This window comes from Cyprinus carpio, chromosome A11 (assembly GCF_018340385.1).
Source record: "Cyprinus carpio isolate SPL01 chromosome A11, ASM1834038v1, whole genome shotgun sequence".
Classification (NCBI taxonomy): domain Eukaryota; kingdom Metazoa; phylum Chordata; class Actinopteri; order Cypriniformes; family Cyprinidae; genus Cyprinus; species Cyprinus carpio.
The window spans coordinates 19,432,399-19,450,802 of record NC_056582.1 but is presented as its reverse complement, the minus strand read 5'-3'; the positions used below and the strand labels follow the sequence as shown (position 1 = coordinate 19,450,802).

General features: G+C 33.5%; 1 pseudogene; it reads left to right on the top strand.

Annotated features, from left to right (window-relative positions):
- The window catches only part of LOC109063861, a 127,756-nt pseudogene that overhangs the window by 73,888 nt on the left and 35,464 nt on the right, over positions 1-18,404 (top strand).

The following is an 18,404-nucleotide window of genomic DNA, read 5'->3' as shown; positions in this document are numbered from 1 at the left end:
AATTTCAGACTAATATCAAAATATTGTCATTTATGTCATATAAAATGCATTGACCTGATTAAGTCAATATTCCAGTATCTGGTAAGATTTGTTAATGTTCATAAAAGAAGTATCCTATACTACCAATGCAGAATTTATTCTAAACTAATATTGTAAATTATATTTACAGTATTATTAAAATAAATATTTAGAAATATTTTTAAAAGAAATATTTCGAAATTATTAAATTAAACAGTTTTAAATAAATGTTTTAAATCATTTTCCATTTTAAAATGTAATTTATTCCTGTGATGGCAAAGCTAAATTTTCATATGCTGATTTGGTGCTCGAGAAACATATTATATTACTTTATATTAAATGTTAACCTTATTATAATCAGTGTTGAAAGCAGTTGTGATATTTTATATTTTTGTGGGAACTGTGATGCACTGTTTTTACAGGATTCTTTGATGAATAGAAAGTTAAAAAGAACAACATTTAATGCATATATATATATACACACACATTATTTATATTGAATATTTCTCTATTTCCAGGAGGTGGAGGGGGTTCAGCAGGCAGTCGAGGGGGAGATGAGTCTGGCTGAAGTGCAGTGTCATCTGGATAGAGAGGGTGCGTCTGACCTGGTCATTGACCTCATCATGAACGCCACAAGTGACCGAATCTTCCAGGAAAGCATCCTGCTGGCTATCGCTCTGCTGGAGGGAGGAGAACCCTGTCATACAGGTGAGATGAGCTCTCACTTCTCACTTTCTTTTGAGTTACTCCTGTTTTACACATTACAAGAATAAGTTTAGCTTATTATTCTAATATTATGTTATTCATATTATAATATTATTTTATATTCTACTTTTAATCTACAATTATAATATCTAAAAAAAAATAGTAATTTTGTTTATTTGGTTATGTTTCTGAGAGGTTGTTTTTATGCCTTACATGAGATGAGCCTCTCTTCTGCTTTTAATACTCTCATGTCATGTGCAAACCCACAGTGACTTCAGATACTGTAGTAAACAATGATGGCGTCTTGTGATGTGGCACTTGTGTCAGCTGAGCCAGAACAGAATTATCATGTGAACTAAAGCATATCCAGAACCATTATCTGAACTGGTGTTTTTTGATGCAAGGTGGGGTTTTTGCATATCTCATAGGAAAGCCGTGTCCTTTCCTCTGAAATGCAGGGGCATCCTCCCTTGGTGCAAAACAGGAAGAGGGAAGGAGAGCATGCATTGAATTGAGATAAGAAAACACCAATAAGGCCTCTGCAGGCGGGACAGATAGCTCGGGTCACTGAGGAGTCAGTGGGTAAACTGAAGAAAACAGAAAGAGCTTGGAGACACAGATAGAGACAAAATGAGAGAGGAATTGAAGGAACACATAGAGGCTATTTTCAAGAATAACATCTTTCTTTTTAATGAATATATATTTATAGTAGGTTAAATTTACTAAAGTAGGCATTATTAGTAAGTACAGTAGTGTACTATAGTATCGCATGCCCTCAATATCCTTGTCACATGACCTCATGAAGCTGCATGTGTAATTCATTGGTGCCTATATTTCATACTGGAAACAAAAATGGGTAGTTTTAAGTTTTAGTTTTGTTTTGTTTGTTTTGTTTTGTTTTGTTTTGTTTTGTTTTGTTTTGTTTTTGCTTTTCTTTTTTCTTTATGGTTCAGTTTCATAGTATGGTATTGTTTTGTTTTGTGTTTTGTAACAGTTTTGGAACCAAAAAATATTTGGCTTGTATAATTTTTCAATTCAGTTCATTTGTGTAGTGCTTTTGACAATACATACTGTTTCAAAGCAGCAAATGCATTTTTCATGTTGCAGTGCATGATTATTTGCAATGTTTTCATCACTGAAAATGGAAGTTCACATTTAACACATTGCATTCTGGTAAACATAATTATTTTAGCATAATTGAGATACTATGTTTTTATATTTTGAATTAGTTTTTATTTTTGTATTTTCCATTTTCATTTTAATTCAAGTTAAAGGGTTACTCCACCCCAAAAAGTATTCTCGTCACTTCATAACGTTACAGTTGAATCACTGATGGCAGATGGACTATGCTGATGATGCTTTTCATACTTTCTTGGACCTTGACACTGTTATTTATTTGGTAGTCTATGGGACAGTCTCAAGCCTCCCTGTTTTCATCCAAAATATCTTAAATTGTGTTCAGAAGACGAACAAAGCTTTTACGGGTTTGGAAACGACAAGGGGACGACAAGTGAATAATGACAAAATTTTCATTTTGGGATGGAGTATCCCTTTAAAGGTTTAGTAATTTTTGTTTTAGTAATTTAGTTAAAAAAAAAGGTTTTGTAATTTTTAGTAATAAAAAAAGTCTATATAGTTTATTTCAGTTTTAAGTTGAGTTATTTTAATACATCAAGTTAAATTAAATTAAAATGAGAAATGTTGTTTTGTCAACTACCTAAAATAAAATAAAAGTTTAAGGTTTTATTTTATTTTATTTTTAGTTAAGAAAAATAATCCAGTAAAAAAAAAAACGAGTAATCTGTATATTTTATGCATACAGAAAAAGTGCATTGTAACGCTGTATACTGCAGTATTCATAATATCAGTGATAGTATGCTATTCAGTGACACTAAGGCTAAGCGAGCACTTGGATCATCAACTGGAGGCAGTCCAGTTCGGAGCAGGGCCACACGTCACTGTCTGCAGACACCCAGCCAGGGTTTTTGTGGGTGCAGTGTGGTTGCTATGGCAACCTGGCAAATTGCTAGGCTCGATGCGCGGTTGCGCGTGGACGGAAAGGGTGATGTGCGGCAAAGGAGACAGTCAATGTCAACGAAGAGATGGCTGTTCCGATTGTAGAGCAATTTGATTTTCTGGACTTGCAGGGCTGGTTTCTGTGCTCACGCATGTGTTTTGCGTGGGTGCTTTTGTAAATAGGAGCATTTCATAATCAGCCCTGTTATTAGCATAGGCATTCTACTTGATGATACTGCGGCTTCCCAAGAGGAACATGTAGAGGCGCTCACATGACTAGATTACATAAGCCAAGCCCGTGGTGAATAATGCAGAAAACACTCTTGACAGTTCGGTGTCTGTGCTAAATGGGTCACTGTGTTCTTTTCTGATTGAGAGAGACAAAAAGAGAGGAAAGTGATTAAGAGGGACACATACAGTTACACACAAAGAGATAAAAATGTCCATAATGACGTGAAATGCCCCATAATCAGAGGAAGAAGAGCTGTGTTCTCATTATCACTACAGTGTGCCACATTTGTTTACCTTATAAAGGTTAATGGTGTGAATATAAACTAAACCTGTTCAGAATATGCTTGGGTCATATTTCACCTCAAAATCAAATGAAAATAAGTCAAATAATTATTTTGCAAGAAAATGCAACCTGTATTTAGGACTATTCTAAAATTACTTACAAAAATGAAATAAATGCATCATTTTGTTGTTTAAAACAAAATATTTAAAGGGACAATTCACTCAAAAATTTAAATTCTGTCATCATTTACTCACCCTCCAATTGTTTCAAACCTGTATGAGTTTATTTCTTCTGGTGAAAACAAAAGAAGATCATTTGAATAATTTAATATAATATGATTAATACAATTTTAGTCTATATCCCAAACAAACCCAGAACAGACTAAGAAATGTATTTATTTAATTACAATCATTAAAAATAAATAAAATAAAAATTAGAACATAAACATAAAATAAAGTTATAGTTAAATGAAATTAAACAATAGAAATATTGTTATATACATGTATATATATATATATATATATATATATATATATATATATATATATATATATATATATATATATATATATATATATAGATATATATATATAGATATAAAAAAAGATTAAAAAGCAGTTAAATAACAACTATAAACCCTATTACTCCTAAGTGAGTGAATATATCATAGAAAAATATGATTACATTGCCAGACATAGAAATATTTATGTGGATTGAATAATTGAATATTTTATCTTTTCCAAGTGCAAATACAACACCGAAGCCAATGGATACACAGGTAATTTATTACAATCAGCATAAAGACAATTCAACAATCATAATCTATAAATGCCATTTAATGATATACTGTTATTGTTTTCCACACTGCAGTGATCAGAATGATATTTTTCAGATTATGATGATTAGAATTAAGGGTGGAAATGTGTTTAATTTCAATGAAAATAATTTTACAGTGGATAAAAAAATCTATAATAGTCCAAAATATTGAATCTCTTTTTATTCTTGACATGTTATATGAGATTCCCCTGCCGATCCTTTAATTCCCGATAACATGTCGCAAGCCTGTTGCGCTTGTCAGCATCAACCTCAGTGCACTGGGTTAGATTGGGTAAGCATACTTGCAGCACTAAAAGGGTTTTGTGGATAACCTGCATGACACATTTGCAGCCAGTTTGCAGAGTCATTTGGGTGTCTTTTGAAGGATGTGAAGAAACCACATGAAAGAAAGAGAGAACTGGGGGTAGTCTGCACTTTAAATGTGTATGTTTGTGTGCGGGTAACATTCTGTTGTGTTAACAGGGGAATTACTGAGTTTACTCATTGTAAATCAGCTTCTTTTAAGAGGATTTATTCTTCTGTCCACTGCTACACCTTTCTCAGTAAATGCTCTCAGTTTGCAAGTTCTCAAACTCCAGCTTCTCAAACTTCACTTCATTCTACAACATCTCTAGGCCAAAATTACACCCAGAATCAAATTAAACAAGAAGCCTATTTTAGGTTATTTATTTATTTATTGCATTGTGACATATTATATTATATTACATTGTTATATTTAATTTCATCCTATATAATGTTTTTTTTTATATTATTACATAATTATTAATAATAAAAAAACTTTGGCATCATTTAAATAATTTTAATTAAATTAATTCTAATTGAAAATCATATTACAGTGAAAGATGTATGTATTAATTAAAAATAAGTTAACACACAATTAAAGCAAAATGTAAATGAAATTAAAATAATGAAAATAATGCCACAATTAAAAAAATTAATAATTTTTTTGTAAAAAATAATTGTAACTTCTAATTTTATTTTGAGGTCAGATGTAACCCAGACATGTTTTCAGGAGATTTCAAATATAAAAAATTGTGAATTCAGATTGTGCTTTGGAGATGCTTCTTTTCCCTTTTGGTAAGGACATTACCTTGGTAAATCCTTGGAGGTTTGTTAGATCTTATCTCAAATGTCTTGAAAGGTTAGTTGAGTCAGTAAGCACAGCATCATCAGCATGACATTGATAAAAGGAGCCATGTGATTGGATGACTGTACTGAGTGGCCTGCTATGGATGCAGAAGTGAAACGGGCCTAACAGCGAACCCTGGATTTGGTTTGACATATTATGCAAAGAATGTGCAGCAAGATCAAGGAGTAATTCTAAGCAAGGATGCTCTTGCTGATGTAAGTTTTTTGGTTACTGCAACGTGAGATATTTTGGCACAAGGTTTTTCAATTCTGACTGATAGATGGTTAGAGAGGTTGATATTTGGCTTAATGCTGCAAAACTATTCTCATGAAAAGAAGAAAGATATCAACTTTAAAGCTCCTCATTAGAGCCATACAAGTGGTCTTTTGTGGTGCTGAGCGAATCTGAAACATATCAGAAGATGAATCGCATTACTTTGACTTGCATAATATGGCCTGGTTCATGCACAGAGAGGCATTTGTTTGGAAGCTGCACAACAACAGAAGCCAATTCCCCTCTGCAATTTGTTTGTTTACAAAGGTATTCTGGGGTGGTTGTCAGGATAACACATGCTGTTACCAGGGAAAGGGATAAAGAGGGATGGAAGCTGAGGAGAGAGAGAGGTAATGGACTGAATAATAGGGAAGCAGATAGATTATGCAAAAGTTGAGGGCAGAGCGAGCGAAGCAGGCAGAGAGTACGGGGAAGTTTGTTGGTGAACACAAAGAGAAGTGGGACAGGGCAGACCACATGCTGTCTAGCCTCCCCAACGTCCAGATCTGTGAGGAAATGTGTATTTGTATAAGTGTGTACACTTGCTCATGGCTTTACCGCATGCCTAATATGGACTGGCTACTACAATACAGTAAGAACAAGGGACTTTCCCAAACAAGAATATTGTGCAAGGCTGCTTTTGCATGGGCAGTGCTGATCAGTGGCACTAAATGAAGTCAGACCTGGGCAACGAGGTTCATCTTGCTCCATTTAGCCCTTGCCGTTTTCTTTCAGCAGTTGAAAAAAAGGCTGTGATTGTGGTTTTTTTCACTCATTTGTTACTGCGATATGTTGGTAAATGTTATGATGAAAATAGCTGAGAGGCTGTCAAAAAGATATTTCAGTTTGTTTTTGTTCAGTATAATTTATATATGGTAAACACTTTACAATAAAGGTTTTGAAGAAATGTATACTTATATTCAGAAAGTATGAATTTAATTGATCAAACGTGACAGTAAAGACATTGTTACAGGAAATTCATTAAAGTCATTCCTGAAAAATGTATTTCCACAAAAAATATTAAGCAGTATGATAAAAATGCTGTAAATTTAGCTTTGCCATCATATAAGTAAATTAGATGCATCTGTGGTGTTTAATGTATTTTCTTTTACAATTTAAATATTTCATTTAATTTTCTTTCTTTATATGATATTTAATCTTTTTGTAAAATTTACAACACTGTGCTTTATAAATAAATGTTGATTTCATTTACAAAAAAATGACAGATTCATTGCTGTATGATATTTTTATATGCATCATTAATGTCACCAGTTCTAATGGCGATCACCTTCAACACCTTAGCATTGTCGTGCCTAACTTTGCATCAGCAAACAATTAAATTTAAATGTAATTTTTTAATTAAATGAAACATTTTAATTATATTCCTTTTTTTAAAGAATGGTTTAATTTGCAAAATTTGCATTTGGCACGACTAGGCCTCAAGTCTGTGTTGATCATTGCGATTCCTAAACCACCCACCAGAGTTATCTGAAAGTCTCAGGCTGCCATTGAAAAATGATGAGGTCACAGGATACATGCGATCCAATTTCACACACTTGAAACGGCCCACAATGAACTGAATAGACATAATTAGGAAGCATGGAAATAATCATCCTGAATTATGAATCCATTGGCGCTCAGTTCGCTCAAATACGGGCCTGTGTTCATCCAACTCTATACTGTAAAACCTCCAGACCAGACTGAAGTCGGAAGGGCAGACGAGACTTCATCTGTTGTGAGTAATGCTCAAGTAGGAGTGGGAAGGAGTGAGAGACAGCGAGAGTACAGTGCAGAAGCAGAGTGTATGAGAACAGCCGAGTTCTGGATGACCCGTGACGGAAGCCTTCGCCCACACGCTCTACAGCAAGTGGGCAGCAAGCCTGAGATGCTTAAGCAGCTATGCACACACACAACCTCCCACTCTATGACGTCAGCGTATGCATTCCTCTGTGACAGAACGAGGTAAAATACTCACATCAAACATTCTAGAAGATCATATATATACTCACAGAGCCAAAGTCCATTTATAAATAGATGTTCATTATTAATCAGCCTGTTTTTATGCAGCATGTCAAAGATTGCGCAAGGGAGTGGAAAACAAACACAAGGCCACCATTAATTTGTCATTGGGTTTTTTTTGTTTTTTTTTTTTACGTCATAGATTATTATGGGATAAGTTTTCAGTGAATTGCATGGGTCAAATTACATTTTGAGTGCAAAAACAATGCTGTTGATTATTGTTATTATTTTATTATTATGCCAGCAGAAAGCAAACTGCAGAGTGATGTGAGAAACTGGTTGCAGAGGACTGAAAATTTTTCCGGGAGTTTAGTGGCTTAAAATGATAGAAGTGCAATATGCAAATAGAGAAGTGAAATCAAGTAAAAAGGTTTAGAATAGAAATTGTACTTCAATAATTTTGTGCTAATTGTTTAACATTATTTTAAAAATGTTAAGGATTTTTGAATTAATCACATGCGTTAATGCATTGACAGACCTAATGTGTGTGTGTGTGTGTGTGTGTGTGTGTGTGTGTGTGTGTGTGTGTGTGTGTGTGTGTGTGTGTGTGGTGTGTGTGTGTGTGTGTTCGTGTGTGTGTGTGTGTGGTGTGTATGTGTGTACTATATATATTATATTTATATATAGTATACAAAAATGCTATATTTAAGACCATGTGTGAAGAAGAAATATATATTTGGGTAGTGTGAGTCTAATATTTGAGAAATTATAAAGAGGTAATAAGTACTGTAATTGTGCTATATTGACATAGCAAAAATAAGAAAACTCGTACTGTAACATCTGTCCAATATTGACATATATATATTAAGATTATATATATATATAAATAGATATATATAGATATGTATATATATATATAATATATATGAAAATAAAAATAAAATAATAAAAACAATTTAAATACAATTAAAATTAAGCTGAAACTATAGAAATAAAAAATAATTATATATTATATTATATAATATATCATCTCTATATATAATATATCCCCTCTATATATATATATAATATCTAAGAGATATATATATATATATATACACACACCCTTATTTGTGGTGTGTTTTTGTTGTTTTGGATCCCACTTACTCTGATTTTAATTTAAATTATTTAAACTTTCTTCAAAATATCATCTTTTGTGTTCCACGAAAGAAAGTAAATCATACAGGTTTTGACACGACAACAGTGAATGACATAATTTTCATATTTGGGTGAACTATCCCTTGAAGCATTCTTATTTGGCTTTACAACATACAGTATGCTGCATCGTAGTCTGTTATAAAAAGAGAAAGTGACACATTCATTTGAATGCAGGAGATGTGCCATGTGCATCTTGCCGGCACGGACGTGCGCACGTATGGCTCGGTGATTTCCTGAGAAAAGTATAAATAGAAATGTGTTACCAGCTCCTGGGAGAGGAAAGAAGGGTCTCCATCCATGAGTCATAGAAATTGGCCCTCAGATCGGGATCCAAAGGTCACAAGATCCAAAGATTTATTTATTTTTTTATTGCAGTTGTCATCATCTGCTCAGGTTCCAACTCATGGCTGCATTTTGAACATCATTGTTGATGTTTAAAAGAGAGGAGAGGCAGAAGAATGACAATATCGCTCTTTTGAACTCAAAACTTTGGCTCTTACTATAGTCAGGCCTGTTATGTAATGTTGGAAAAATGGTGTCAGGTGTAGTGGGACACAAACTCAAACTGGAGGACTCCTCCCGAGGTTTCAGGTCACACCCCGCACCTGTCGCCTTCCACATAAGTGCACGCACTTTTTTTTTTTTTTTTTTTTCGGTTAAACATTAGCTTTTGACCTACATAACAAACTCCCAATGTGTGTGTGTGTGTGTGTGTGTGAGGGGTAAGTGTGTTTGTTAATTCCATGACCTATAAATATTTACATACTTTTTCAGACTTTGTCACAGTCTGTGTTGTCCTTGGAGATGTTCTGTGCACTTGAAGTTAGATGTGTGCATAGCTCTGTTTTTGCCCACGGCCCTCTTGGTTACCGTAAACTCCAAACAGCCCCTCAAGACACAAGCAGATGCACACGAGCGTAAGGAAGAACAGCAGGTGTGGGTGCTATTACTCTAGCACTCTAGGCGTGTGAGAGTGCGTTTAAAGCTGACCTCGGCTGTATTTACATCCAGCTTATTTAACCCTGTAAAGCCTATTTTTTTTTAAGGATCAATTTATCGAAAGGCTATATATATATTTTTTAAGGTATATAATACGTGATATCTATATATATATATATATACAGATATATACAGTACAGACAAAAAGTTTGGAAAACATTACTATTTTTAATGGTTTTTGAAAGAAGTTTCTTCTGCTCATCAAGCCTGCATTGTATTTGATCAAAAATACAGGCTAAAATGTAAAATGGATGTATTTTTGTGAAATATTATTACAATTTAAAATGATTGGGTTTTAAATTTCTTAATAATTTAAATTATCATTATTTTCTGTGGATGCAAAGAGCTGAATTTTTAAGGATCATTAACACATGATCCTTTAGAAATCATTCTAATGATGTTGATTCATATCAAAGTTGGAAACAGTTCGTGCGCTTAATATTTTTCAGAAACGATGTGATACGGTTTTAGAGATACTTTGATGAATAAAAAGTAAAAAAAAACAAAAAAAAAACAAAAAAAAAGAAGCTATGTGTTTAAATATAAATATTTTGTAATAACAATATACACTACCTGGTCAGGTAATTTGGGGGGTCAGTAATTTTTTTTTCTATTCTTTTTTTTTAAATAAAATCATATACTTTTATTCAGCAAGGATGTGTTAAATAAATAACATAGTGATAGTAAAGAAAATAGTAGTATTGAGAATATATATATTAGGATTTTATTTTTTTTTTGCATAAATGCAGTTCTTTTTAAGCGTTTTTATTCATCAAAATAATATTAGACAGCAGAAACTGTTTCCAACACTCATAACTAAATCAGCAATATTAGAATGAATGATTTCTAAATGATCATGTGGGATAGACTGGATTGTACAGTGACACTGAAGGCTGGGAGTCATGATGCTGAAAAATTCAGCTTTGCAATCACGAGGAATAAATTATTTTTTTTACTAAAAATTAAGTTTCCTCAGAATAGAAACTAGTTGGTTTTAGTTGTAATAATAGTTTTCACAATATTACTGTTTTTTCTGTATTTTTGATCGAAATAAATGCAGCTTGATGAGCAGAAGAAACTTCTTTCAAAAAACATTAAAAATAGTAATGTTTCCAAACTGGGTTGGGTTTTTACTGTTCATATTTATATATATAATATCTATATATATCATATAATGGTTATAGTCTCCTATATAATCTTTTTTTTTTTTTTAATAAATAAAATCTGTTGGAAATAGAAATTATAGTGAAATTTAAAACAAATCAGAAAAATAAATGACAACATAATGTAGAAGAAAAAATATTGTGTAAAAAAAAAAATCATCAAATGCATATATATAATATCAGTTGTTCACTATCATCTTCCAATAAGTGTCTTGGGTGATTATAATATTTAAATGCTTAGTTTTATCATCAAGGCTCCAAAAGTTTTATTGTGGAGGCAAAACATAAAAATGTAATGCAATATGATGATTTGATACTTACATTTTACCCTGATTTTTTAAAAAAAATAAATTCATAGTATGGATAATTAAGGTTTAGTTATCCTAATCTGCTTCAGTCCTGTAAGTGTTCATCTTGAAATATTAATGTCAATGTTGATGTGATTTTCTTTATTTTATTTATTTTGAAAAAATTGAGTTTTGATATTTTGATTTCAAACAATTTACAGTGGCTTTATAGGGTTAACCCCCTCTCCATTTCTTATTATCATGGTCTTCCTCATGTGACATTTTAGTGCTCTCTAATGGATTTAGTAAGTGCACTTAAAATCCTTAAGTGGGTGCATCTATATGCGTGTCGTATTGCAGACTTTCCTTCAGCTGCTGTTGTGAAACTGCTGTTGAAGTGTGAAGGACGTGCTGTGTAGCGGTACATCAACATCTCCCCGCATCCCCAGCCGCTGCCGAGCGAGCCGTTCCCGTGGTTACCAGGGCGGGTGGGCACGACGACAGCACTGATTGAGCGTGCGCTTATAAATAGTTCTTACATAACATCCTCTTGTTGATGCCAAGAGCTCGGATAGACGAGAAGGGGACGGGGAGGTGGTTGCTGCTTGACCTTTTGATGCTGCTATTAGGGAACTGCGGCTGCCCACATTCACCTGCCCATGCAGAGTCTACTTCCTGTCAGGCTGTGGCTGGTCACCTTGCCAGGATAGACTTGATGTATAACAAGCTGACAGACTTGCAGAAGATACGATGAGTTTGAGGCGTAAGACCTTGAACTTGGATTAGATGATAATAAAAGGCAATATCATATATTTTAAAATGAAATTTATTCTTGTGTTTTATGTAATGATTTTTTTTTAGTATGATAATGCCTCTTGTTAATTTCTCACATGCATTATGAAGACCCATGTCATACAGCACATAAAGGTCAGGCAGAAGTTCAAGCATGTATGTGTAGAGCACCGAGCTGGATGCATGTGGCTTACATCAATTACAGCTGAGCAAATAACATAAGATTCACAACACTGTTGTTACTAGGGGACGGGGGAACGAGTGCTAATATTCTTAAGTATTCAGAAGAGACAGCAATAGTTGATTAATTTAATTTCAGTTATATTATGTATATTTAAATTATTATTAGTTATACATTTATTGTTTTTTAATATATTTGATATTTTAAGAGCTATTTTATATATTAAATTGTACATAAATTATAAATTATATTATTAAATATACATTTATTTGTTTTTATTTATTTTATATATTTATTGATTTGTTTCTACAAATGTTTTTATTTTTTGCATTTAGTTTTTATTATTTTTTTATTTAATTTCAATTTATATTATGTATAAAAAAATTTATCAGTTATCCATTTATTAGTTTTTAATATTTTTATATAATTATTATTTTTATATTTATTTACTTCATACATTTTTCTGCATTATTTTTTATACGTTATTTGTAATATTATTTAATTTACATTTGGAATATAGTATATTATGTATATTTTAAATAAATTATACATTTTTAATACATTTATTTGTTTTTATATTTTTACTTAATTATACATTGTTTTTTATTTATTTTTACTTTTAAACTAACAGTATAGCTATAATATATTTTAAGCTGACTTCAGCTGAGGCTAAGAAGGTTATTAATAATGGCTTTGCAATGTTAGCATCGTAGAGAACTTTAACAAACATTAATTATTAATTATTGTTTTTATAAACCAGGCTTAAAATGCAACATTCAGTTTTATACAATATGTTACAGGGGTCCCTGTTCCGTCTTTTTATTCACTAGAGGGTCATCGGTCTGAAAAACCTCGAAGACTCCTGTCTAACACCTGGAAAACACTTTCCGCTGTTTTCCTGCATGTGCATCATATGTTAGTCAGGTGTTGACATGTTTACTGCGGCGATGCATCTGATATGGCTGTCTTGTTTATAAGAGCAGTCATGAGACTTGCACATTTGAATGCCGTATCTTGCTATAAACTCCACTTCTCCTCTGCTCCCAGTGTCCTTACATTAACCTGTTGATTTGCTTAGCATTTTAATCTGGGCTCCGTGTCAGGACTGCCTTCAATTAACTTCAGTGAGCAGCTTTTAACAAAGAGGTCATTCACAGAAAAGAGAATAAAGTTTTTTTAATCAAATGCACGTTGTCCGACGACGTCCTGAGGTTTACTGGATGTGCTGAGGCAGATGAATCATTTTTTAAGTATGTCTCCTTTGTGTGTGTGTTTGCCGCTGTGGGTGTGTTCAACTTCTCATGTCGCTCGCTGTTGTTTGAAAGAGGCCTGAATGACTGCGTTCACTGTTAACCTGGAAAGAAGGCTGGTTATGTAACAGGATTTCAAAACTGCCCAGAATTCGGCTGAAACTTGCATCCTCGCCCTCCCTCCTGTGCCGCGCAATCATACTCCGCTCCGTGCCTGTTGGGCTTGAGGAAAAGTAGGGCAGGATTTTCCTCTGCGCCTCTTCTCCCTCCTTTTTTCCCTGTAGGTCTGTGCGAGTGTGCATGAGCAGTCGCTCACTTGCTATCCCCTCCACTCACCACTCAGCTGATTACTGACTTATGGTAAGGGGAAAAAAAAGTAGGACAGGATATACCAGAGAAAAAACAATACATAACCAGCGGGACACTTTTATTTCATAAGAAGGAAGCTGAAAGTTTTCCTTTAATATTTAAATTGGCATGTTGTATTATTAAAACGCAGTTCAGCACCTCATTTTTGTGGTCAGCAGAAAATCAAACCTTTTGAATGCACACTGTGTGAATTATGTGCTTGTTTTGAAAATGTGTCGACTGTGCCAAACCTTGTAGCACTGGGATGGCGTGGCGACTGATGGTTGTAAAATCAGTGTGAGCTGAGGGAGGCACTCCAGGTTATTTCCGTGGTAATTGCTGTGAGTTTGTGTGTGTGTCGGGCCGCTCAGAGAGGCTTATGTAACCGCAGTGGTGTGAGTCTGGCTGGCAGTAAACAGGGTGGAGGGGAGGGAGGGACGTGAGAACTCTGCTTAGGAGCATGGCTGCGGACTTAACTCCTCATGCACTGGAACAGGAGTGGCACATGCACATGAAAATGTATAATGGGAATCTTCCTTGACTATTTGAGATATAAGATTATAAGTATACAAGTGAAATATAAAACACGAAATAATTGAAATATAAAAAAATCTATAAAGTTTAATTTTATATATAAAATATTTAATTTAATATAAAATTATTTAGAATTATTTATTGTATATTAAAGAATTGTGTGTGTATTTGTATAATTTAAAGTTCTATCTATTGTACTACTATTATTACTATTAACAGTGCAATTCTATGTTTGTACATAATTTATAAATGTTTTATTAATTAATAATAATTATAAATATCATTATTAATAAAACAAATATTATGTACAAACACACACGCACTTAATATTTTTTAGATATAAAAAATAATAAATAGAATATATATATATATATATATATATATATATATATAATATATATATATATATATATATATATAATAAAGAAGAATATATATATAATAAAGATATAAATAGTTATATTAGTGCTGTTTTCGGACGCACACTCCAACATCACCTCAGCGACAGGCGATAGTCAAACGAGCATGGAAAAGGTACAGGTGACGACGGAGCTTCAGAAGAACAACAGTGAACTGCGTTCAGATGAGATGTTGTCAGTCCATAGTGTCAGTAAAAATGATTTTTCCTGTCCTGTCAGCCGTTATACTGTGCTCGTAGCATGTGCTCTTCAGTTGCACTCACAAATGCGTCTACGCGCACTGTAGCCTGTTTCATTTAATATTAAAGCGTAAAAGAAACTACAAGCATGCAATGTTGTAATTATGTCATCAGTTAAATCATGAAGTTACCAAAAAGTCGATTAAAGCTGCCTTAAAACTCTGCATGCATGTAAGTATTTGTTATATATTAGTCAGACTGAAGAACATGTCTATAAAATGCAGTGGTTTTCAAAACTGTCCTGGAGCAGCCCAGCACTGTCTCCCTCATCTAACACACCCAATTCAACTCGTCAGCTCGTTAGTACTTTAAGACTTTAAAATATGATGCGTGAGAAAATACGATGCGTGTCAGATCCGCTTCATGTTCAGCACCGGCAGCTCTTAAAGCAGCCTAAAAACCCTGATAACCAGCTGCTGTGATGTCTGTTAATCAAAGAACAAATGAAAAAAAGAGGAAATCACTAACTTTTTTGTAGCTTTAAGGATTCATCTATATTTAATTTAGAATTTAGTGTTTGAAAACTTGATTAAATTTCTGTATATTGCCTTCTGGCTGAAGGGCACAGGTAACAAAATATGACATTTATTAAAATGGGTTTATATGAAGATTGTTTCAAGTTCACCTAAATTAAGTTATTTTTTAACTCTTATAAATGTTACAATTTATAGCTCTCAATTATACTGTAATATTGATTAATATCTATCTATCTATCTATCTATCTACATATATGAAATACACTAAATATTTATTTGATGAAAACTCAAAAATATAAAAAAATATAAAAAAATAAATAAATTGTAACCATAAATTATTATATACTGTATATTGTTTATTGATATAAATTTAACAACTAGATAAATTTCATAAATTATTCAGACATACACATACATAATGACAAATTATATACATATAATATTTTTAGATATAAAAAGAAAAAAAATACAAAATATAACCAAAAAAGAATGGTATTTTTTTTCCTGGTATTTGTGTGATTTGTGTTTAGATGACATGCAAACACCAAACTATCCAAACTATTGGAATCATTTATGTTCTGAGTTCCATTTCATTCTAAAGGTCAGAGATATATATATATATATATATATATATATATATATATATATATTATATATATATATATATATATATATATATATATATATATATATATATAAATATATCTTGATCCTGGAGAACCCCCAACACTGCACATTTTAGATGTCTCCCTATTCAAACACACCTGATTCAACTCATCAGCTCATTAGTGAAGCCTCCTAGACCTCAAATGACCTCAGTGTTTGCCAGATAAGAGAGACACCAAAAGCGTCCAGTGTTGGGGGTTCTCCAGGACCAGGATTGGGAACCACTGATTTACAGTATGCTAACTCTTTTTTTATTTCTCTTCTACCTATCCCTCCAGCGGTCATTTTTCTGCCGTCTGACAGGTGACAGTAAGTCAGAGAAGTTCTTTAAAGTGTTTTACGAGCGGATGAAGCTGGCCCAGCAAGAGATTAAGGCAACTGTGACAGTGAACACCAGTGATCTGGGCAGCAAGCGCAAAGACGAGGACGCCAACGACAAGGACACTCAAACACGCAAGAAAGGTCAGGGCTCAGCACACCTGACCATAAACTACACATACCACTACACGTGATTATAATGTATACAATTATACCATGATATAACCTCGTACTAAACAAATACAACCCTCCCCGTTTTTCAGTCAAGGAGGTAGCTGTAGTAACCGAGGAAGTGCGAGAGCAACTTATTGAAGCCTCTACAGCCACTAAGAAAGCCTTCACCACTTACCGAAGGGAGGCAGATGCAGATGAGCATCTGAATGTGGCGGAGGGGCAGAGCAGCACAGGAGAGAAGAACCAGGATGACAATGAGATGAGCGTGATCATAACCATCATGCAGCCAATCCTGCGCCTTCTGCAGCTCCTTTGTGAGAACCACAACCGTGAACTGCAGGTCAGCTGCTGTACTACAGAATATTGTGAGAAAATTAGCATTGATAGTGCTAAGTTTCCCAAATGTTGCTAACTAAAAAAAGTAGCCTATCCAGTTATTGTAGTAACATGTAGTTATTGATTATTTCTCTAAGGAACTGCATGTAGATATTCGTTCATTAGATCATATTTATTTAAACTCAACATGAAATGTTATTTGCAAGCCATTTTATTTCCCTAATGTGGTGTTTTTCTCAGTGAAAAGGGATATTTGAGAAAAAACTGTAGGAAGGTGCTTAATTTCATCCATCAGCGACTGGTTAAATTGGGGAAAGTGGATGCCAGAAAGGATTGAGCTGTTAAAGGTTCATAAACTTTGTTAGCTGAAAAGGCGGATGGTTACATCATAAACATGTTTTTATAATTTTAGCTCTTGGATCTGACATTCTCAAATTCCTTGAAGAAAAAAATACATATGAAAGAAATCTGAAACCCCTTTTTTGTTCCAAAGAATTATGATTCTTGATTGAATCTAAATCCTATTCCAAATCATACTAAGAGTTATATATGGACTCTGTCTGTGCTTCTTTTTGTTCTAATATGAATTATAAATACAAAAGCATGTCCCTCATTTCCTGTTTTTATCGCTTGTTCTCTAGAACTTCCTTCGCTGTCAGAACAACAAAAACAACTACAACGTGGTGTGTGAGACACTACAGTTCCTTGATTGTATATGTGGCAGCACTACAGGAGGTCTGGGGCTGCTGGGGCTTTATATTAACGAGAAAAACGTCGCTCTCATAAACCAGACTGTGGAGAGCCTGACAGAGTACTGCCAGGGCCCTTGCCATGAAAACCAGGTGGACCTGACACATCCACACCCTCTTTCTATTCCATACTTTAAATACATTTACATATATTACATACATTTACTCTCACCATAAAATCATCATAATATTATTTTATGAATAAGTGAGCACTGTGTTTAAAGTCTACTTTGGCTCCTGATGATTTTGGGAAACGCAGCTCTGAACTGTCTGATTCGAGAAATAATCATTCAGACAGGATCCATTGATTCTTTTGTGAATTAGATGTAATTTGTAAATCTCTTCTTGTCTCATTAACTCAAAACACCAAGAAGGGTAAATGATGCCAGAATTTTAATTATTGATTGAACTTTTGCTTTGAGATTATGCAGCCTTAGCTGCACATACACTATATACCCTCTATTGTCTACTCAAAATTATGACAAAATCTTTCTTTGTGTTTCGGGCTAGGCATTATGCAACTTTTCATAGGACATTCATAATGGGGCTGATTATTGTCATTGTCCTACTTTTCTAAGAGGAAATGTAGTGTACTTGTATGACGACAATGTGCTTTTGTCCTGTAATGAGTAGATGATTAGTCTCTCACTGAAGCAATCTGTTCCAGGGCCATAATTGCTTAATTGCTGGTTGATTTTCATATTAAACATTTAGAAAGGTTTTTTTTTTTGGGGGGGGGGGGGTTAATTATTTAGCCTTTTTAACGCTCAATTTTGTAGCTTATTTTCACTTCTAAAAATGATATTCCTAATATAGAATACCGCT